A 23714-nucleotide genomic window follows, 5' to 3' on the forward strand; every position below is an offset into this window, starting at 1 on the left:
CCTGGGTTGTCCTTATTTCCCTTTTTATAGATGGGCACTATATTTGCCCTTTTCCAGTCTTTTGGAATGTCTCCCATCTTCCACGACTTTTCAAAGATAATTGCTAATGGCTCAGATATCTCCTCAGTCAGCTCCTTGAGTATTCTAGGGTGCATTTCATCAGGCCCTGGTGATTTGAAGACATCTAACTTGTCTAAGTAATTTTTGACTTGTTCTTTCCCTATTTTAGACTCTGATTCTACCTCATTTTCACTGGCATTCACTACGTTAGACATCCAATCACCACCAACCTTTCTGGTGAAAACCAAAACAAAGAAGTCATTAAGCACCTCTGCCATTTCCATGTTTTCTGTTATTGTGTCGCCCTCCCCCCTCATTGAGTAATGGGCCTACTTTGTCCTTGGTCTTCCTCTTGCTTCTAATGTATTTTTAGAATGTTTTCTTGTTGCCCTTTATGTCCCTAGATAGTTTGATCTGGTTTTGTGCCTTGGCCTTTCTAATTTTGTCCATACATACTTGTGTTATTTGTTTATATTCATTCTTTGTAATTTGACTGAGTTTCCATTTTTTGTAGGACTGTTTTTTGAGTTTTAGATCATTGAGGATCTCAGGAAGTATGGCAAAATACCACCCTGGCTTAACCATTCTGGCCTAAGCAGTGGGATAGTTTGCTCTTGTGCCCTTAATAATGTCTCTTTGATAAATTGCCAACTGTCTTCAATTGTTTTTCCCCTTAGACTTGCTTCCCATGGGATTTTACCTACCAGCTCCCTGAGTTTGCTAAAGTCTGCCTTCTTGAAATCCATTGTCTTTATTGTGCTTTTCTCCCTCCTTAGAATCATGAACTCATTCCTTAGAACCATGAACTCTACCATAACAGTTGTATTTCTATTAGCTTGTAAAGGAGGGACATATACAAAATATAAACTTATTATGTTTATTAAACTGTTTCTTTTTATTATTGTTATTACTATTATTATAATTTTATCATGTTGGAATTATTGTTTCATTTGTAGTTTGAACTTTCTAGTCCTGTAGGAGAAATGGGACCCTGCTTATTGTTATGTATATTGAGGGATTTGTGAAATGACAATATATCCATTAACGTAGCTGTAAAGCAATAACACTGAAAACATGCTAACATTCGTGCATCTGCTGTTGATGATAGACCTATTAACACAGATTTTATTTTTCATTTTTCCAAATAATGTTTCAGATTATCTAAAAATAAACATTTCTAATGAAGCATGATATCTGGAATGGTTTAGGCTTCAATTGAATATACACATAAGTTTTAGTTAAATCAATAAAAGACCTTGTAACTGTATAAGAAATGTCAATATGGCACTGCCCTGCTATCTGCTTCCAATTCCAATGCACTAAAACACATTAGTATTCTGGTCCTGCATATAGCTTACAACATCTTGAAATGCATATAATTATTTTGCTCATATCCACACTCTTGAAATGGGCTTGATAGATAAGGCTAAGTAAGACAAAAGAATAGATTTGTTTGTGTAAAGATTATTTTAAGCTTGCTAGAAGCAGTCGTGAAATCTCAGGAGAGGAAATAAAAAGCAGGCAGGCAATCTGTGTGCCTCTCATCTCCCTGCAATTCCTAGAGGTTACATATAAGAAGCTTAGGAAACAACGCACAGACACAATTGAAAAGCTTCCTAATGAAAACAAATTTGCCATGTTTGATGGTTTATATTTATCATCATTCTTTGACAGCAGCATAATGCGGAAGGACAATTTAATGCAATACAATGATTTCAGTTTATAAACAAATTGTTTGGGATAGTTCCCTTGCAAACACAGAAAGAATTCAAATGACACTGGAATAACCCAACCCCAATACTCAAAAAGGAAGGAAGGAAGATGTTGATGAAAGTAACTCCGTCCTTTCACCTGTTTCATTTTCTATGGGGAATGGCAATTTCAGAACGGCCAAAGTTCTGATGCTTTGGCCAATGGAAATATGATAACTGTGGGGACAGTCCTGAAGTCCTTATTAGGGCAAAACTCTGATTAACAACATATGCATCTCACTTCTGAGACAGAAAGCCCTATGAGCCCTAATGAATTCATCATCTCCAAATGCAGGACTGTTCTTTTTCAATATGCTTTTGAATAACTTCAGTGATTGAACCTCCATTACAGTATATTCCTTGGGAGACCACTCCATAGATTAACTGACTTTATTATTAGGAAAGTGTTCATATTACATTCAAGCTTCCTGTGCTCAGAGGTGAAAGTAAGCCGGTATGCCCCAGTACGGCGTACCGGCAAGAGCCTGTGCACCGTACCGCGTTGGACCGGCTTCCCCAGGTGGCAATTTAAAGGGGCTGGGGCTCCCAGCAGTGGCTGGAGCCCCAGGCCCTTTAAATTGCTGCCAGAGCCCTGCTGCCAGAGCCCTGGGGAAGCGGCGGCAGGGCTCAGGCGGCGATTTAAAGGGCCTGGGGCTCCTGCCGCAGCTACTGACCCAGGCCCTTTTTATCACTGCCGGAGCCCCACCGCCGCCTCTCGAGGGCTCCGGCAGCAGGACTCCAGGGATGATTTAAAAGGCTCGGAGCTCCGGCCACCGTTACCACCCTGGCCCTTTAAATAGCCGCCAGAGCCCTGCCGCCACTACCCCAGGGCTCTGGCAGGCTCCGAGGATGATTTAAAGGACCCGGGGCAGTAGAGGCAACCGGAGCCCCGGACCCTTTAAATCGCCGCCTGAGCCCTGATGCTGGAGCCCCAGGGGTCGCGGTGGCAATTTAAAGGGCCCAGGGCTCTGCTGCGGTAGCGACGGCTGGGAGCCCCTGGCCCTTTAAATCGCTGCTGGAGCCCCCAGCTGCCACTGCTACCCCAGGGCTCCGGCAGCAGGGCTCGGGTGACGATTTAAAGGGCCCGGGGCTCCCACTGCTACTACCCTCTGGAGCCCTTTAAATCGCCACCCGAGCCCCACTGCTGGAGCCCTGGGGTAGTGGCAGCGGGGCTCCGGCGGTGATTTAAAGGGCCTGGGGCTCCCGGCTGCCACTACTGCAGCAGAGCCCTGGGCCCTTTAAAGCTCTGCCAGAGCCTGGGGCCCTGGGGTAGCAGTGCCAGCTGGGAGCCCCTGGGGCTCCGATGGTTATTTAAAGGGCCTGGGGCTCCGCTGCGGTAGCGGCAGCTGGAGCCCTGGGCTCTTTAAATCACCCCCGATCCCCAGGGCTCCCAGCTGCCTCTGCAGCTGGTAGCTCTGGGGTGATTTAAAGGGCCTGGGGCTCCCAATTGCTGCTACCACAGTCCCAGCCCCGGGCCCTTTAAATCTTGACTTAAAGGGCCCAGGGATGTAAAGGCCTCGCCTCTTCTGGTAGAGGTCACGCCTCTTCCAGTTGAGGCCCCGCCCCCTCCTAAGGACTCCGGAGTACCAGTAAGTCCTTTAAGTTACTTTCACCCCTGCCTCTGCTCATCTTCATCCCACTATTTCTTCCTAGAGACACTGTACAGTTCCTCCCTTTTCTTAACATTGGTGCCTATCAGTCACTCAGTTCTTCATAATCTGTTAGCCAATCTGTACATATTTTAGTCTTTTCTTATAGTCATGATCTTCCTCAGAACTTTATAATAGCAGTTGATCTTCTCTAGATTCCTTCCATTTTATCAATGTCTTCCTTGTATTGGTGACCTCAAAACTCCAGGGGCTCTATTAAAATCAATAGGAGCTACTCCAATCCATGGCACGGAGAATAAGGGCAGGTCTACACTACAAATATATACTGGTGCAGCTGTGATGCTGTAGCATGTCTGTTGAGGATGCTTTAAGCTGATGGGAGAGAGCTCTCCTGTTGGCTTAATAACTCTACCTCTGTGAGAAGCCATAGCTACGTTGCAGAAGCTCTCCCGCTGATGTAGCACTTTCTACATAGTGGGTTAAGGTCAGTATAACTACATCGCTCTGGGGTGTAGATTTTTCACACCCGTGAAAGACATAGTTATACCGAAGTAAGTATGTAGTGTCGACCAAGCCTAAGCCCCTTGTTGCATTCAAAGTTAATTCACGGAAGGTTAAAAAAGAACATTGGTTTACAAAGTCAGGACTCTAAAGATAGGACATGACAGGATTTGTCTGTGCAACCTTAATTCTACTCCCTTGTATGTATGCGACTATACTGTAGTCTTTGATTATAAAATCACATGCTATTATATTAGTTAATTATTATTATTATTTGCATTCAGTTCACAGGAGGAATGGTGCTCAGGGGAAAAGATCAAAATAGAATTTTTTGATATAATAAAAAATGTTTAGGCAACCTCAATAGAGAGGCGACTATCAGCCCTGTTATATCTACTTTTCTGCCCAGTACCAACTCCAACCTTTCTGGGCATTATTGCTTTCCATGTGCTACCCTTGCCTTAGACCACGGGCAGGCAAACTTTTTGGCCTGAGGGCCACATCGGGTTTCCAAAATTGTATGGAGGGTTGGTTAGGGGAGGCTGTGTCCCCCCGAACAGCCAGGAGTGGCCCAGCCCCCACCTCCTATCCGACCCCCCTCCCCCGCTTCTTGCCCCCTGATGGTGCCCCCAGGACTCCTACTGCATCCACCACCCCCTGCTCCCTGTCCCCTGACCACTCCTGAACCCCCCACCCCTGACTGCCCCCTGCCACCCCATCCAACCCCCATTCTAATTCTTGACTTGCCCCCTGGGACCCCTGCCTCATCCAACCACCCCTTCTACCTGTCCCCTGACCACCCCAGACTCCCCACCCCTGACTGCCCCCTGCTGCCCCATCCAACCCCTCCTCTCCTTCCTGACTGCCCCCCCGGATCCCTGCCCCATCCAACCCCCTGTTCCCTGCCCTCTGACTCCCCTGACCCCTATCCACACCCCTGCCCTCTGACCACCCCCCCTAACTTCCCTGCCTCTATCCAAACCTCCCCCCCCCCGCCTCCTTATTGTGCTTCCTGGAGCACTGGTGGCTGACATCACTACAACCACGCCGCCCAGAGCACAGAGTCAGGCCATTGCACCGGTGGAGGGTAGCACTGAGGCTGCGGGGTAGAGGGGACAGCAGAGGAGGGGCCACGGGCGAGCCTCCCGGGCCAGGAGCTCAAGGGCCGGGCAGGAGGGTCCCACGAGCCGTACGTGGCCCACGGGCCATAGTTTGCCCACCTCTGCCTTAGACAGTAAGTTTGTATTTTAGATAAGTATTCTGCAAATGGGTTTTTATTCAGATAGAAATGACATTTTAAAAAACAATTTCTTTCAAGTTTCTAATTTGTGTAGATCAATATTTATTTAATCAGTATTTTCCTAAGTGCTTGCAATATGTCCAGGTTTAATACTGGCCGTGAGTTTAATTAATGATCTTCTTTCATTCTTTTCCAGTTCATTAATGGAGAAGTTAAAATCAGACCCAACCTCCGACTTGCTCATACACACCGAAAGTAATGAAAAATTACAAGTTTCTCCGGAGTAACCCAAATGTACTAATTCCTACAGTAACTGATATCATGCTTGCAATAGCTCATAATTAGTTGGAATACCAACTGTTCTGAAATATGATGGAGAACTCTATTGTAATATTAACTTAATGCTTAGGTTACATTTAAAACTGGTTATTATTCCCAATGCAACTGATTAAACAAAACCCACCAACAACCCTGCAATCAACGAGATTTTCACCTTCAAGTTGTCAGTGATTTTAAGAAACAAAGAAAACATAAATATGCAGTAGTTGCACAGTAATTCTTAGACCTTTGCATTTTTAGATGTCTGTCAACTGCTTTTATTACACCAACCAAACACTGTATTCAGGCTTATAAAACTCTATGTTTTATCCTATTTATCTGTCTCTCAATAGATATCCCTGGACAATGTCATGCACAGAAGCTTTACACAATAACACATTGTTGATCTGTGGAGAATATGATGTTTTCCCCTTTTCATGTTTAAGATACACATTCATATTGTGTATTTATTTATAGAATTTTTAAAGAGTGATGAGTCTCTTTCTTTTTCATTACTAGTCTCATATTCTCTTTTCACTAAGCTGTTTACTCCTGAAATATGACAGAAGATAAAATAAAGTAGAAATCTATACAGGCTTAGAGTGGATTAATGTGTGATATCTGTTATTCAGAATGGATATATACTTGCACACCTATGGAGTCTGGACTTTTCAAATGAGCCTATAGGAATTAGATGCCAATTCCTCTTGAATGGTATTTGTGTGCCTAACTCTCTTAGGCTCTTTGAAAATCCCAGCAGTAAAGTATAAATGCTACACAAAGGGGGAGGGGTGACTGTGGACACATTAAATATTTCCAGGAGGTATTGATGATGACTTACAACTCATGAATATCAGAACAAATAGGAACCACAAGCAAGTTACTAAAGGTCATCAGTAAGAATTAGAAATAAATAATGCATCTACAATCTACATTGGTTAGTGTCTAAGCAATAGCATATTTTTGTTTTTATGGTTTTGTTTCCCCTGACATTTTACTTTGAGAATTAGTAGCTGAAATTCCATACTGCCACCAGAGTGTAATTCATAAAGTTATGTGTGTCGACAAGCTGAAAACAGGGGCTCTTGTTTCCATGTACTGGGTTACAATGAGCAATGTTTCCATTTGGACACATTCCCCAAAGTTTGTGCACGGAGCTGCCCCCTGGCTGGAGGTACAACCACTTCTTTGTTACTCCACAGAGCTGTTATACCCACCTTCTCTAATCAACTGTCACCTTTCAGTTGCTGTAGAAACTTTGGACTCCAATACTTCTTCCGTTCTCACAGGGCCCAGCGAGGATTGAAGCTGGTGATCTTCTGAACAAAAAAGAGCGCTCAGCCGTGCTTGTCGCTGTTTCCATCACTTTATACTGACTCAGAATACATTCTAGGCTTCAAAGTGACACACAGAATGACTAGCATGGGAGAATGGTGTGGATTTGTGGTGGTGGTGAAGGACGGGTGTGTGCTGCCATGTGCTGTGTATTTGGGGTTATTCTGTGTGCTGGTTGTGTTGTTGTGTAAGTGGTTCTGAACAACTGTGGCAGTTTGGCCAAGTAATCCACCATCTGTGCAGTCTTCCTCATACAACCAATGAAACTGTTGCATGCAAATTAACTGCAGAGTAACTGTGATGATTGGTTGTTACCCCTGATATCACAGTGGTCTAGGACTCTTCGCATGGCACAGATACATGACATACTGTAGCTGAAAGTGATATCATGACATACATTAACTATAAACAACCCTCAAAAGCAAGAAATAACTTCTGTGAAATGACCTAATTTAGAACCAGATTCTACAAATGGCTCTGTGCAGGCAAAGGCACCTATGAGTTGTAAGATCTAGTCTTGTCCTCTCCTTCCTGGTTCCTGTTGTAATATTATTTTAAGCAATTCCCTTAATTTATGATGACAACCAGCAAAAGAAAATAACAGGCTCTCCCCCTGCCCACTCTCCAAATATGCAGGCTTTTCTGAAGATTGAGTTGGATCTAGAGATGTGTATCTCTACTCACTGCTAATAAAGTAACAAGATTGTGGGAACTGGCAAGGAGGGCTGAGACAACCAATATGACTACTTTGTATGAACTACAGGCTTGGCAATCTTCAGTTTCACACCCCATGTGTTTCCTTTAAGTTGGTCATTTTGCACTTGGCAATCAGCTACTTCCTCATTCATAGCAAAACTCAATTTATTATTAAGGTCAAATCAAGAAGTGGAGGATTTACTGAGTTATGGATGGTTCCTGAATCAGTACAATAGAGTTTCTTTTGTAGGGAGTTTGGATGCCAGAGTTGGACCTAAATGTTTAATTGAATGCATCATGGGGTCATTGGGTCTGGGCTTTCCACCAGGGCAATGGTGGTGATTGGAACTGGGACGGGATACTAAAAAGCAGAATCCTATTGGAGTTCCTTCCCAGACCAGTGACAACCTGTGGGAACAAGGTCAGGAGCGAGAGAAGTGATTCTGAAGTGAAAAACAGGCCGTGGTCTATGTTTGTAACTACTAGTGCTTCAAAGTCATTCTGAATGTGAGGTGGACAGAATTTGATACTTGGTACTGGGATCCAATGAGAGGCCCCGTTAGGTGCTGTTAGGCCTCTGGAACCTTGGTTATTAATCAGATTTGTTTTAGTGCAAAGCATCTAGCATCATGAACATGTAGATGTATATTAGGGGTATTGAAGAATTCCCCAGAACTGGTTAAAAAAATTCTGACAGAACAGAAGGCTGTTTGGATTTGCCCCCAGGCTTCCCAGCTCCCTGACTGCCCAGCTGGTGGACCACTAGGATCTACTCCGCTACAACAGGCAACACCAAAAGTAAAACCAAATCCTTTCTCTGAGTTCTGGTCTTATGATTGGTTCTTGCAGTAGCTTCCAGCTTGTTCCAACTCTGCACGGGATTCTAGGCTACCCAGGAAAGACAGACCCGATCCTCTGCCACCATTAATGGTGTAGTCCAGGAGAGAGTCTCCTAGAGTCTCAGTGTGGTACTTCAGGAGCACCCCCTCCAAAGGGGTTACATAAATTATGTGTCACTAACTTTTCTTTTTAATTTTGGGGGGAACTTTCCCATTACCAGCTATGTAGTTCTTGCTCAAGGATTGCAAGGCTTGTTGCTCTGACAGGGATGCACAGATACATAGGAAGACAATGGAACTAGCAGAATGCACACAGTCAAAACATGGTCTTGTGCCATTAAAGATAAACCGATTAGGCCTTTTGAGTGCTACTGCAATTTAGAATAACAGAAATGTAGGGTTAGAAGGGACCTCAAGAGGTCATCTAGTCCACTCCCTTCACCTCCTTGCTGAAGCAGGATTAAAGTATACCTAGATCAGCCCTATATAGATCAGTATCTGTAATGGAAGATACTACAGTGATGAGCATGGTAGAAGAACCTGTATAGAACAGAAGTCCTTTGAATTAATGTTCTAATAATATTTCTGGATGCTTCCCCCGGTTTAGGATGTGGGGTGGGCTGGGGGATGCACGATACCCACCCCATCCCAAAATATGGATTCTTTCATGCTAGGTCTTGCTCTCACTGTTGGTTTGAAAGGCTGCAACTTGTGGGACAATCTTTTAATGGGGTTTTGAGGAGAAAGTGCAGCAGTTTACAAACGTTATGACTCTTTTTCTTCCCCCTCTACAGGGAATATACCAAAATATTACACTCTGCATTTAAAGAAGCTCTTGCAAAGAACAAAACACAAAGGTACTATAATATGCCACTGCCCGACATTCAGCACTAAATGTAGCAATAGACTGTCAATGACATCTGCTGTACTTATAGAGACATCCAGCTCACTTAGAAAACATTTCAACCCACAGTGCAGTAGCTCTGACTACAAAACCTGGAAATCAGAAAGATCTCCAATTAAAAGCACAGGTTACATTTGGTATTGACTTCAGCAATGTGAAAGCCCAGACAATACATTTGAAATGGACGGAATCAAAAGAAAAAGAAAATAATGTGTTACACCTACCTGGCATACCTGGAAGCAATACCCTGATGTGTCGAAGCCTTTTGTGATGCTGTGTATGGAAGATGCTATAGGCCTTCGCATGGAAGTCTCTTCAGATCATTTTTGACCTAGAAATGCATACACTGCAAAACTACCTGCACTAGTTCTCAGTGGCATTTACTTTACTCTAATATAATGACATTATATTGTTTTTTAATATAAGAATCCAATGAATTTGCATGATAGATTAGAGCTCAATCCTGTTAAACTTAACCTTACACAGTGAAGCAAATAAGACCACTAGTATCTAAATTGAAGCACGTGTGTAAAGCTTTGCAAGTTCAGGAATATTCAATATATGCAATATTCAAATATTGCAAGTTCAGGCAAGCAAATGTCTTATACACTCTCCACCCCAAATTGTTTCAGAGACACTGACACATGGTGTTTCCAGTTAACTACACTGCTGCTGTTTCAGCAGTGACACTGACAAGAGTGTCGTTTTCACTCAGTGGCTGTTGGAGCTCCCAAGATATTCAGCTTTGGGGCAGCCATTCCATGCAGTCTGCCCCCCGTCTGGGGAACCCAGGGGGTCCAGACTCCTGGGCCAGCTGGCTTCTGGGGTGGGCAGGGTCAGACTCCTGAGCAAGAAGTCTGGGAAGCCAGCTGGCCTGGGAGTCTGGAAGCCCTATGTTCCCCAGCTCCAGGGCCGTGCAAGATGGGTTGGCAGGCAACCAGGCAGTTTTCTGATGGAGCCTGCTTGTAATTCAGCAAAAGTTTGTCAATCCCAGCTCTCTTTCACAAGAAATGTTGGTTCACTGAACCGGCATTTTCTAATTAAACTGGGGGGGTGGCGGGGGGCTGGCTGGAAAATTTCCAACTAGCTCTACTTACAATACAAATTACCAGGAACCTTTAGAGTCTCTCCTTCACCTCATCCCTGAATTACATCTGCAACAGGCACATTTCAGTAATGCATGGTGCAAAACTTGATGGATTCCCAGTGAATTCAAGTCTCTTCTAATGCTTGGAATTATCAGCCAACTCCTATCATACGAAAGGATTGAACTCCAGTCATTTAGTATACATCTGTAGTGTTGGATAATCACTGGAAATACCAAAAATAATTATTCCCTTAAGAAAAAGTGGACTTGAGGGAGAGAGGGAGGTGTTGTGGAACATGGTTTTTAAATTCTTTATACCCCTAAATCTCTTGAGAACAAAATAAGAGGAATTTCACTGTGTATTGTGAGCCCTCTTTTGTTTTGTTTTTTTAAAGTGTCAAGTTGGAAGAACAGAAGAGAAACTTCTAACGAACTGCATAGAGCACTGGAGCCACAGGTTACAGACCTCAGATTTTAAGGAAATAAAAATTAGGCTGTACTTCTTTTATTAAAAGACCCTTTTCAGTTTTTCCCCCAGTCACTACCCTACAAAACTCTCAAGCTCAAGATAAAATACAAGGCAGCTGATTTTGAATGTTTCTACTTGTTTTTAAATTAAAATTTAAAAGTGGATTATGAGCCTGATTGTGCTCTGACTTACATCAGTATTAAACCCGACGTCAGCCCATTGACTTCAATAGCCTTACTCCTGATTTGTAATGGCGAAAGTGAAAGCAGAAGCCGCGCCTCTCTCTCTCTTCAGTATTTGTACACAACAGGCAGTATTAAAACAAAAACAAAAGGGGAAACTGAAAGCAAAATAGCACTAATCTCATATTTGAGCCTTCCCTAGAGGCAGCACTCTTTTTTGGCAACAACAACCAAAAAATCAATAATATCTCAGTTCTCCAGCTACAAGTCTTTAACCATCAGAGAATGCCAAGACTGTTTCAAGTACGAAAATGCCTCAAAGATGCACAGTGCCTTAAGATACACTTGAAGTTTTGCCCATTAAGGGCCAGATTGTGCAGACTTGGCATTCCACCAGGACTGAAAGATCAGATCCTAAGAAAACAAGCTTGAAAAAGTAGCATAGAGGACCGCATTTTACCCTTTGACACAAGTCATGGGGCCAATCTCTCTTTTCCACTGTGTAAGTGGGAATTTTGTATCCACTTTACATGTGTGTGGGAGAAGAGCAGTAAGTTAGATATCAGACTACTTTAAGATCCACATTGTCATATTTGCTAGGGTTTCAATACCTATGGGTACCCCTTTATTGTAATAATTGGGTGTGCAAAATTATCTTAATTGGAAGCTCAACTAAATATCACAATAACCTATAACAATAAATATTGATGGGAAAAAATGTGAAAAGGAGAAAGAAGAACAGAATTAGTCCAAAGAAGAAGGCCAACTGATATAACTCAACAACTGTGTTAAGATCACACCAGGTGAACAAAAGAAGTGTGAGACTGGAAATCAAGGCACTAAACTTGGTGTGCTGAAAATGAGGCCTAACTGGTAAATAAAATAATGAGGTGATGGGCTATTCCACCCAACACTCCCTTTTTTAGGTCCTCAGAAAGAGACTTTGGGGGGACAGATGAAAAAGCGAAGGGGAGGTGAACAATGGTTGACTGAAAGGTGACAGCCATGGTGGTGAAGCTCGCTTCTTCCCTTCCTGCCAACTCCATCATCTCCTGGGACCCCCAGAATCCACTGACATCCCTGGACCTTTGTCATCCTGATCCTGAGAGATGTCCTGGCCAGACTGTGCCAGAGAGATGCACCCAGCTGGCACCACCACATCCATCCGTTCCCCCTAAATCCCAACCACTACCTGCTTTCTTCTCTTTCCCTTCTGTTTAACAAAAGTATGGATTAGTCAGCCATGACTATATATTTCGCAACACTGCTGTAAGCCTGTCACCAAGAGCGGCAGCTTTATGCATTGCCCTGAACAGCCCAATGCTGGTACAAGTTGCCAGGTCATCAGAGTGGCCAGTTAGACAATGTGCTGTGCCTATATTTTTCCAGCAGCAGGAACTGTCCCAGTCTTCTTAATATCTCCTCATGTGGCAGTTCCATATTCCCAATCTTTTTTGTTGCCCTTCTCTGTACCTTTTCCCATTCTAATAGTTACATATTATATACCTCATTATATGAGAACAACTTTTAATCCTTATTGAGCTGGGCTGGATTCACATTGGTGACTTATGGGTCAAAGGCATATTAGCAATATCCGGACATAGATGTCCCACACTTTTGAGGCTGAGGCTTGATTTCTGGAAAGATGAGTGAATTAAAAGACAGGAAAAGGGAAGCACTTTAAACGTCTTGCCTCCTCTATAACCTTACAAATTAGCAAGAGCCCCAGTCTTTTAAGTTGATGCACAGCCTTGGGATAATTCTGGACTCCTTAATGCTATTAGATATCCACATTGTCATGTCCAAAGCATCAGGTGAATAGCCATTTTCACAGGATTTGGCTGCATCCAGGGAGACCAGAATATAAAATAGTTTTGAATCTGACCTGGAATGAATGGGGTAGGAGTGAGTTCATCTCTTAGAATTTCAGCCTGAATCCCCATATCCTTGAAATTCAAAGGGGGGTAGAAGACAAGGTTCTAATTTGGACCTTCCCTACTTTTTACACCCAGAGTCTGGCATGTGTAGGATTCTTTATAGATGTGATTTTGTTTCTACTGCTTCAATTTTGTTTTCAAATATAGAGGGGACTTCCTAGGAACTTTTTTCAAAAACGTGGAATAGCCCAGATCAGCTTACTAAGGCTATGTCTACACTGCAATTGTAGGGGTGAGAGCAGCATGTGTAGACATAACCAAGCTAGCTGTAATATAGGTAGTGCAAGTACTAATAGCAGTGAAGATATAAATGCACAAGTACTCAAGAGTCCTGGCTGACCTTTTAGTGACTTCACTAATACGGATACCCAAGCTAGCTAGATTAAAGCTAGCTCTGGTATGTTGATATGTGCTGCAATTACACCTCCAACTGCAGTGTAAACATACCCTAAGAATGAATAGCACTAGCAGAAGAATGTTGTAATGTTCTGCTAAAATTCTAGTGTTCTGGCAGTTAATTCAAAAAGAGCTTTACTTGATGAATAGTCCTGAAGAAGTTTAAAAACAAACAAACAAAAAATCCCACCCACCCACTTGTTTTTTAAGCAGATCAAGCCCATGCACAGCTTGTTCACATTTCTCTACTGAATAATGGTGGTTAGCTGCTAGGATTCTGGAGTTTCAGAAGGAAATTAGCTAATCTCTGGTAATATGAAGTTCAGATGATGTTCAATGCTGTACAAGTAAATATGTTTCCTTTGATGTGACATTTGATGGACAACACACACAGTTTTAAAGAGAGACACATAAGATGCTAAATATTTTTATAAACTAAAGGGAAACCTAAAATCAAAGAAAAATGGAAACTGGAGATAGAGAAAACCTATCCAATTTTCTCACCCGTCATCCTGATAAGAAAGGATTGATTGATACATTATATAACCAGAGTATTTTCCTAGTATAAGGAGCAGCACAAGTAATGCAACATCCACCATTTCCTAGGGAGATTATTTCACGTGGAAGTAGCTTACGTTCTAAGGCCCAGTCCTGCAATGAGTTCCAGGTAGACACACCCCAATGCCCAGGTGGAGACTGCAGTAGGATCAGGGCCAAACCTGTCAATCAGATCTGCCTGAGTGGACCCCTGCAGCCATGCAATGCCTAATGTGCTCCCTAGAGTGACAGAGATCTAGCCATGTGACCCCAAATTTGTGACTGAAGTTCAAGAAAGGGTAAAATCAGGAAAGCTACAGAAAAAGAAGGTGTCAGACAAAATGGGAGAGGCCTGTTTATTGTTCTTCCTCCTACGGCCCCAGTCTATCCCCTTATAGTTAAAGTTGCATTCGTTCTGCCAGTTAAATGTCACACTTTAAGTGTGTTACAGTAAGTTATACTACTTTACCACTTACACCTATTGTGTGACAAACTCAGTCTCAATATGTGCCGCTGCTTATATCACCGCTGAATTGAGCCCTCTGTTTCTGATTATTATTCACCAGGTTTGTCTGGCACTGTTCCCTCCCCCCTTTATAAATCCATGTTATTTAATTCCTGATGCTTCTGTTATTCTCTTGGGGCTGGATATTGCATGTATTGGGCAAGGAATGCATGTTCAAGCCCTAAATTCTTACAGATAGTTTTACTCAGTACAGTGGCTACAGTGGATTGAAACAGGAGGAGACGCTCTCGATTCACCCCGCCATGGAGTACAGAGAACCAGGAGGGTGCCAGGAGAGGACGAGCCGCGTTCCCCACTCCTGACTTCAACTCCTATCTTAATATCCATTTTATTTTTAAGTTATTATTATGACTAGAGGATGTAGTCAGGCTTACCTGCCAGCAAAAGTCAGGAGATCTCTTCATCTTTTTTTGAAGATCAATGCCACATTTGCTGTATTTTCAATCCTCTGGTAATAGTTAAAGGGACACAATGTAAAATGTTTTGAGGCTGACTCCTTCAGTGTTCTGACAGGGCACACTTTAATTGAATGGCCTGATTTTTTATTATGATTATTTTTTAAACTCTTTTAAAAAAAATATAAGGGGTTTTCTGCTCCCATGGTGATAACTGGAAGGATCTTTGGGTGCAGTTCCAAGAAGAACATTAAGTAATAATGCACTCCAGTGCAGGATCAGGGCCTAAACTTGCTTCATCCCATCTTCACATTTCTCTCTGGGAAAACAGGCATTTCCTTTTTTCTCTTCAGTTTCAACTTTGCTCTTGCTAATCACTCTCTTATAGAACCCAGGAAAGAGTGTGCATAGCCTCCCCTCCTTTGGGAAGAAAGAAGTCCAGAAAGACAGGACATGCGGCTGGCCATGCTCATGCTCAAAGTTCTGTCACATGGTCAAAGTAAACAAATTGACAAGAGAAAAATCTTCTCTCTCTAATCCCCTTCAGTTTATAGATGTTACTTGCAACAATAGGTACAAAAGGTCAGATGCAAATATGATTTTTCACCCCCCGTGACATATAAACATTCCCAACAGCTGTTTGGTGACAATACAGGTTTCCCAGGAAATGAAGTATGTGCAAAATTTGTTCATTACAAAAAATGATGGGCTTCATGGTTTTCCCATTTTATTCAAACAATTAACAGATACAGAAATAAATGACTACATTTCATATCGTTTCTAATCATTCCAGGAGTGAGGTCCTGGAACAGCCACCTAATAGGAGCAGTGGAAGCAAACAACCCTATGTCATTTTAAGATGGCATTTGATAAATTTATCAAAGGGATTATGTGATGGGATTGTTTGAGATACCACAGGACTGGATGTGACCCAGGATGTCTCTTCTAGTCCTACATCCCTAATGCTTTCCTTAACAATGATCTATAATAAAATCATTAGTGTGTATATAAGTTAAACCACCAAACAAAGTAATGCAGCAAATAGTTCCATGTAACTCTGAAATGTTAAGTTATAACTAAATACATTCACAGCTTGTTTGGGAAATAAAAAATGATGGGTGCAAACCCTGAAGACTAAATATTTAATAGATCTCCAAATGCAAGTCCTAAAGATAGAATTCTGCAGGGCAGAACTAATGGAAGAAAATATGCCTGTCGTTACTTTAGCTTATACAGATTCATAATATAACTCATGTCTCTGTGTTTGTGGGGGCTGGGGTTAGGGTGAGCATCTGGCACCATCTGTGGGGTGCAGAGAGTGGCTAGCACCATCTGTAAAGGAGAGATCAGCTGGCACCATCTGTAAAGGAGGAGAGAATGTGAGCAGCCAATACCATCTGCAAAGGGAACAGTGAGAGTGCAAGCTGCTGGCACCCGCCTAAGGCACCATATTGGAAGTGTTTCCCTCTTAAATGTTATTTTGCCTAGACCGAGTCACTTGATTGCTTTCTCGCTTTGTTAAAATTGAACATTAAACAAAAAACACACTAATTCTGTAGATTTAATAACTCTAATGACCAGAGCTCATTGATAAAAATGTTATCGCTAATCAGAATTTGTCCAAATTCAGCTTCCAGATATTATATATAGTCTTATATTTTCTAGTTTAAAGAACCATCTACTATCAGGAATCTTCAAGTAGGTACTTATAGACCATTATCACCTTCTCTTTGATAAATTAAATAGAGATAAGTTGTTTAAAGATAGGTTTCAGAGTAGCAGCTGTATTAGTCTGTATCTGCACAAAGAAAAGGAGTACTTGTGGCTGTAGCTCATGAAAGCTTATGCTCATATAAATTTGTTAGTCTCTAAGGTGCCACAAGTCCTCCTTTTCTTTTTGCGGAAGTTATTTAGTCACTCACTTCAAGAGGGTTTTTGAATCTTGAATCATTCTCATAGCTCTTTCTGAACCCTTTCCAACTTGCCAACATCCTTATTAAAGTGTAGAAACAAGAACAGGACACAGCATCTGTGTCCAGTGATTCATATTATTTGTGAATACAAGTAAACAATGAGCAAATTTTATCCTAGAGCAGTGGTCACCAACCGGTCAATTGTGATCGACTAGGCAATCTTAGAGAATCTCCCACTTGATTGTGATCTCTGGTGGTGCAGCAGGGCTGCAACTAAGATAGTCTCCCTGCCTGCCCTGGCCCCAGGACGCTCCTGGAAGCGGCCAGTGTAGCCCCATGGATGGGGGGGGGCAAGGGTCTCCCTTCATATGCTGCTCCTGCCTGCAAGCACTCCCCCACAACTCCCATTGGCCGGGAAGGGGGAGCTGTGGCCAATGGAAGCTGCAGGGTGGTGCTTGCTGAGAGGGGCAATGCGCAGAGCCACGTGCCGCCTTCCCTCCCCCCGGGGCTGCAGGGATGCATTGGTCCCTTCCGGGAGCAGCGTGGGGCTGGGTTAGGCAGGGAGCCTGCCTTAGCAGCAGCCATGTTACACTGCTGACTGGGAGCTGCCAGAGACAAGTGCTGCCCAGCGGGAAGCCACATCCCAACCCCCAGCCCCCTCCCGGAGCAAGCACCCTGAACTGCCTCCTGCACTCCGAACCCATCCCTAAGCCTCCTCCCAGAGCCAGCACCCCCCATGCCTCCCCTGCACCCCAACCCCCTGACCCAGGCTCAGCAGAGAGCCCCCTCCCACACTCCAAGCCCCTTGGCTCCAGCCCAGAGCCCGCACCCCCTCCCAAACCCCAATCCCCTACCCCAGGTGGTGGAGAGCAAGTGATGGAGGGGGGGATGGAGTGCATGGGGCAGGGCTTTGGGGAAAGGGAGGGGCCTTGGGGGAAGGGGTGGGGTAAATCCTGGCTTGCCCTTAAATTCAAAAAGTGATCTTGGGTGTAAAAAGTTTGGAGACCACTCTCCTAGGTTTCAGAGTAGCAGCCGTGTTAGTCTGTATCTGCAAAAAGAAAAGGAGGAAAGTCCTCCTTTTCTTTTCACTCTCCTAGGGTAACTCCTTTGACTTGAGAATCAGTGGAGTAATATCAGGGATGAATCTGGCTCTACAAGTAGATTTGGATATTTTGGACAGATTATAAAGTAAATGGTGTGGCTATACTTAGATTAGGGCTGTCAAGCGATTAAAAAAAATAATCATGATTAATCGTGAGATTAACCGCACTGTTAAACAATAATAGATTAAATAATTTAAATAATTATTTAAATATTTTGGATGTTGTCTACTTTTTCAAATATAATGATTTCAGTTACAACACAGAATACAAAGTGTACAGTGCTCACTTTACATTTATTGTATTACAAATATTTGCATATATTACAAAAATCTGTAAAAAACAAAAGAAATAATATTTTTCAATTCACCTAATACAAGTACTATAGTTCAATTTCTTTATCATGAAAGTTGATCTTACAAATGTAGAATTATGTACAAAAAAACCTGCATTCAAAAATAAAACAATGTAAAACTTTAGTGCCTACAAGTCCACTCAGTCCTATTTCTTGTTCTGCCAATCACTCAAACAAGTTTGTTTACATTTTCAGGAGATAATGCTGCCCATTTCTTGTTCACAATGTCACCTGAAACTGAGAACAGGTGTTCGCATGTTGTAGCTGGCGTTGCAAGATATTTACATGCCAGATGTGTTAAAGATTCATATGCCCCTTCATCTTCAACCACCATTCCAGAGGACATGCATCCATGCTGATGAAGGGTTCTGCTCAATAAGAATCCTTAGCAGTGCAGAGCGACACATGTACATTTACATCATCTGAGTCAGTTGCCACCAGCAGAAGGTTGATTTTCTTTTTTGATGGTTCAGATTCTGTAGTTTCTGCATCAGAGTGTTGCTCTTTTAAGACATCTGAAAGCATTCTCCACACCTCGCCCCTCTCAGATTTTGGAAGGCACTTCAGATTCTTAACCCTTGGATTGAGTTCTGTAGCTATATTTAGAAATCTCACATTAGTACCTTCTTTGTGTTTTGTCAAATATGCAGCGAAAGTGTTCTTGAAATGAATAACATGTACTGAGTCATCATCCGAGACTGTTATAATGTGAAACATATGGCAGAATGTGGGTAAAACAGAGCCAGAGACATTGAACTCCTTGGAAGAGAATTGTGTCACAAATTTAAATAACACATTATTTTTTTACCAAGAGTCATCAGCATGGAAGCATGTCCTCAAGAATGGTGGCTGAAGCATGAAGGGACATACAAATTTTTAGCATATCCGGCATGTAAATACATTGCAATGCCAGCCACAAAAATCCCATGTGAATGCCTGTTCTCACTTTATCCTGACATTGTAAATAAGAAGTGGGCAACATTATCTCCTGTAAATGTAAACAAACTTGTTTGTCTTAGTGATTGGCTGAACAAGAAGTAGGACTGAATGGACTTGTAAGCTCTAAAACGTTACAATGTTTTGTTTTTGAGTGCAGTTATGTAACAACAACAAAAAATATGCATTTGTAAGTTTCACTTCATGATAAAGTGATTGCACAACAGTACTTGTATGAGATGAATTGAAAAATACTACTTCTTTTATCATTTTTGCAGAGCAAATATTTGTAATAAAAATAATATAAAGTGAGCACAGTGCACTTTGTATACTGTGTTGTAATTGAAATCAATATATTTGAAAATGTAGAAAAACATCCAAAATATTTAATACATTTCAATTGGTATTCTATTGTTTAACAATGCAATTAAAATTGTGATTAATAGTGATTATTTTTTTTAATCGTGATTAATTTTTGAGTTAATTGTGTGAGTTAACTGTGATTAACTGTTAGCCCTAACTTAGATATTTGCTCACTTACTTCTATGATCCTGGCAGACGAGGGGCCAGCTCATGTCAAAGCCCCAGGCCAATTCACTTGTGTATTAGTATAAATCAAAGTGTTTGTTAAATGCATAAAAGTGTATTTGGTGTTTAAACTTCAAGAAAACAAATGGGCTATTACTTGCATTGTTTTCTCTTATCTGTACCCCATTATAATGTAATAGCAAACATTTATATTGCGTATACCCCTGTAACTAAAGAACGCATCAAGTGAGAACAGGCTTGTGGAATGCAAATGAAGAACTTTAAAAGTGCTAATTTCAAAGCAAGTGGTCATTGTGTGTGATGATGAGAAGAAGCTATAAGTGTGGATTCAGGAAAGGATCCTTCATCTCTGAATTGTTTCGACTCTTACAGGGAAGTGTACCAGATGCAAAGCGGAGATCCCCAGAGACAATCGGGGTACCCTGAAAAGACTTTTGGGAAACTGGCAGTTTATTACATCACTGCCACCATTTGGAATTACAAACTGTGACTCACCTGTGCATATATTTTACCTGCTTTAACTTCTCAGTAACTCTCATTTCCTTTTCTTAGCTAGTAAACTTTCAGTTAGAATACTCTAGAATTGGCTACCAGTTTGTCTTTCGTGTTAGATCTAGGATACCAATTGATTCTGAGTAAGTGACTGGTCTCTTGGGACTGGAAGGAACATAAATGCGATGTGATCTTTGGTAGAAGAGACCATTATCAATAAGTCCAGTTTGTCTGGGCTGCAAGATGTATTGCAGAGTCTAAGGGATTGTCTCTGACTCCATGGTAAGACTAGTATAGTGATCTAGGAGTTTACATTTGTTACTGGTTTGGTGAAATCTAATTATAGAACACATCACCAGATTGGGGTGTGTGCCCTGTTCTCTGATAGTCTGCCCTGAGGTAGGCACTCACAGTCACACACGGACAGCATGACACCTTCTATAAACAAAAAATCAAGTGTTTGTAGTAGAGGTGTAAATGAATCTGTCTATCCTATTATCTCGGTTATGGTCTGTGCCCATGAGGAATCCCATTGACTTCAGTGGGGCTGCACATGGGTGCAAAGGTCCATTCAAACAGAATGCATTGTAGGATCAGGGTCTTAGTTGTATAATATTTTTAAATGGGTAATTCACTGATTAATTTTTTTTAAAAAATGAGTAAAATTAGAGATAGCTATGGGAATATTAGATTTGAAACAAACATGCACATATTGGATCATTTCTTCATGCAAATGTTGATTTCCTGGTAGCTAGAATAATATTTAAAGGGAAACTACTAAACATGACACTTTGCAAATTATAGCTTCAAAAATTGTAATTGAGTTTGTAGTTGCCCTGAATTGTGACAAGTCCCTAGTACAGAGAATCCCTGGCTTCTTGGCACTACTGCAATATAATTGAATAATAAATAAAAAAATTACTACTACTGTGGCTTAGGAAGGGGTGGCGTAGAATTCTACAACTGAAGAGTGAGGGGAAAGGAAGATCACTATTATAATGTACATCAGCTTAGTGCACCAGAATATGGAGGGGTTCATCAATTTGCTAGCTGCATGTCAGAGATGAGCACGTTTGCGTTTTAATGTCATTCACATTTTAATTGGATACAGACATTCATTCTGTAGGGCCAAGGTAGAGGAAGAGTAAAACAAGGGGCAGGGAAAAAAGAATGAAAAATCTTTTTTTAAGATATGTAGATGTGTCACTTGACTTTTTTTCTGTCACCTTCCCATTTCACTGCTCATGTTCCAATGATATTTTAAGGATTTGCCACCATCATAGATGGTGCAACTTTTTCTTTTTAATTGAAAGGATACCATCTTTGCCAAGTAGGTTTCCCTAAGGTTTTCCAGCTGTAATTCAAATGTTATACATCACCATATATATCTCCATCACATTTCAAATATGGTTCAGTAATTTCAATTTATTATAGCATCACAGTAGTAACACTATAGTTATGGTTGAGGAGGTACTTGCATTATAAACTCCTGTTTTCAGACACTTATAACTTTGTGAAAAAATTACCCTTTGAGCTGAAATTTCTTATACTTGTTCCTAGTCTGAAGGTGAATTTATATTCTGGAAATTTAGCAAACTTCCATTTGTTCATTTTTAAATAAGTTAACCACTTAAAACATGAAAGAGCCCTCACTTTTTTACAACACTATTCAGATGATTTGCATTTGTTTGACAAACTCAGAAACATTTTGCCTTGAAAATTCCCAAAATTGATCCACTTCATTGCTTTGATAAATATGAAAAAGGATTAATAAAAAAGTTTGAATGAATGGAAATAGCAAACCACCTTCAATGTTAAAACTTAGAACAACATGCTTTGATGAACCTACAACCTCTGTGTTTTTGGATTTATTTCTCTTCTCTGTGTCTTCTGCATAAATAACTAACTTAGATTATGGTATTGAAATGGTTAGTTATATATTACAGTTCCAGCCAACCAAAATGTTTGCATGTTTGTTAGCTAGAAGATTAATATACATTTTTTTTAAAGATGGGACAAACTCAAAAATGTCAAGGCCAAAAGTTTCCAAGAGTGGCCACCAATTTTGGGTGCCCAGCTGGGCACCTTGGGACCTGAATTTTAAACTGGGATCACCCACAAGTTCAACTGAAGTCAATGGAACCTGCAAGTACTCAAAAACGCAGACTGAGGAACCACTAGCAGCTACTTTTGAAAAGTTGGCTGCATATCTGGATCAGGATTAACCTTTGTAAGTTACGGTTTTATACAGAAACAGCAACCATAGGTTGCCCTGTTTCTATGCAGTGTTTAGCAGATTTTTTAAGAATGTTTTTAAAGGACATTGAAAAATTGAAGAAGGTGCAGCAAAAAGCCACAAAATTAATTAGAGGGCTGAAGAAAATTCTTTACAGTGGGAAAGTTAAAGACTGTTTACCTCATTAAAAAGCAGATTGAAAAAAGTGACTTGATTAGAGTGTTTTAGTACTTTCACTGGCAGAAAATGCTAGGTACCAAAGCGTTCTTTAACAGAATGGAGAAAGGCACAGCAAGAACTAATGACTGGAAGCTAAAGCTAGACAAATTCAAATTATAAAACAAATAACAAATATTTAACAGTGGGGGTAATTAATCATGGAACAAACTATCAAGGGAAGCAGTAGATTCTTCATCTCTTGATGTCTTCAGATCAAGACTAGATGCCTTTCTGGAAGATCTGCTTTAGTCAAACAAAAGTAATTCAACTCAATGCAGGGCTAACAAGATAATATTACATGACCCATGATATACAGGAGGTTAAACTAGATCGGGGGTCGGCAACCTTTCAGAAGTGGTGGGACGAATTTTCATTTATTCACTCTAATTTAAGGTTTTGCGTGCCAGTAATACATTTTAACTTTTTTAGAAGGTCTCTTTCTACAAGTCTGTAATATATACTATTACATTGTTATACATTGTAATATATACTATTACATTGTTATTACATTGTCTATTGTTGTATGTAAAGTAAATAAGGTTTTTAAAATGTTTAAGAAGCTTCATTTAAAATTAAATTAAAATGCAGATCTTATCAGTTTAGTGTAATCCTTGCCCTTGCTTTTCCTTGCTGAGTTTTCCAATGTCTGGCACGTATTTGGATACTTTAAGCTGCACTTCTGACTGGCTTTGAGTGATCAGTTGTTAACCAGCTCCGAGAGGGACAGAGGACAGATTTCATGTGTGAAAATACCTGTTTACACATGTATGTGGGATCCAAATGTTGAAAGCATTGCAAACGCAATTTTCTTCAAACAGTTAAATTTCACTGGCAGGGACATCCAGCAGCTCATAATAGAGGCCTCATGATCTCTCTCGGTAGCTTTAAGTACACTCTGCAGATCTCCAAACTTTGATGCCCACAATTCTGAGCTTTTTGACTGAATTAGCTGCATTTCAAACTCTTCAACACCCATCCACTGAAATACAGACAAATCCAAGTTGCTTTTGTTGAACTTTTTAGGTTTAATTAGAAAAGAAAGCATTGGGCCAAATCGCTGGAAATCTTGAAATCTGTCAGAAAATTCTGATTCCAGTTCTTGCATGTACTTTCTAATCTCAAAGTCAAACG

General features: G+C 41.2%; 1 long non-coding RNA gene across 1 annotated transcript; it reads left to right on the plus strand.

Moving 5' to 3' along the window:
* Window positions 1–1582: 1582 nt before the first annotated feature.
* LOC122464810 lies at window positions 1583–23043 on the plus strand. The gene is made up of 3 exons (XR_006289200.1): window positions 1583–1592; window positions 13136–13140; window positions 22913–23043. It is a non-coding gene; the product is annotated as an uncharacterized LOC122464810 (long non-coding RNA).
* Window positions 23044–23714: the final 671 nt, after the last annotated feature.

Source organism: Chelonia mydas, chromosome 3 (assembly GCF_015237465.2).
Source record: "Chelonia mydas isolate rCheMyd1 chromosome 3, rCheMyd1.pri.v2, whole genome shotgun sequence".
Taxonomy (NCBI): domain Eukaryota; kingdom Metazoa; phylum Chordata; order Testudines; family Cheloniidae; genus Chelonia; species Chelonia mydas.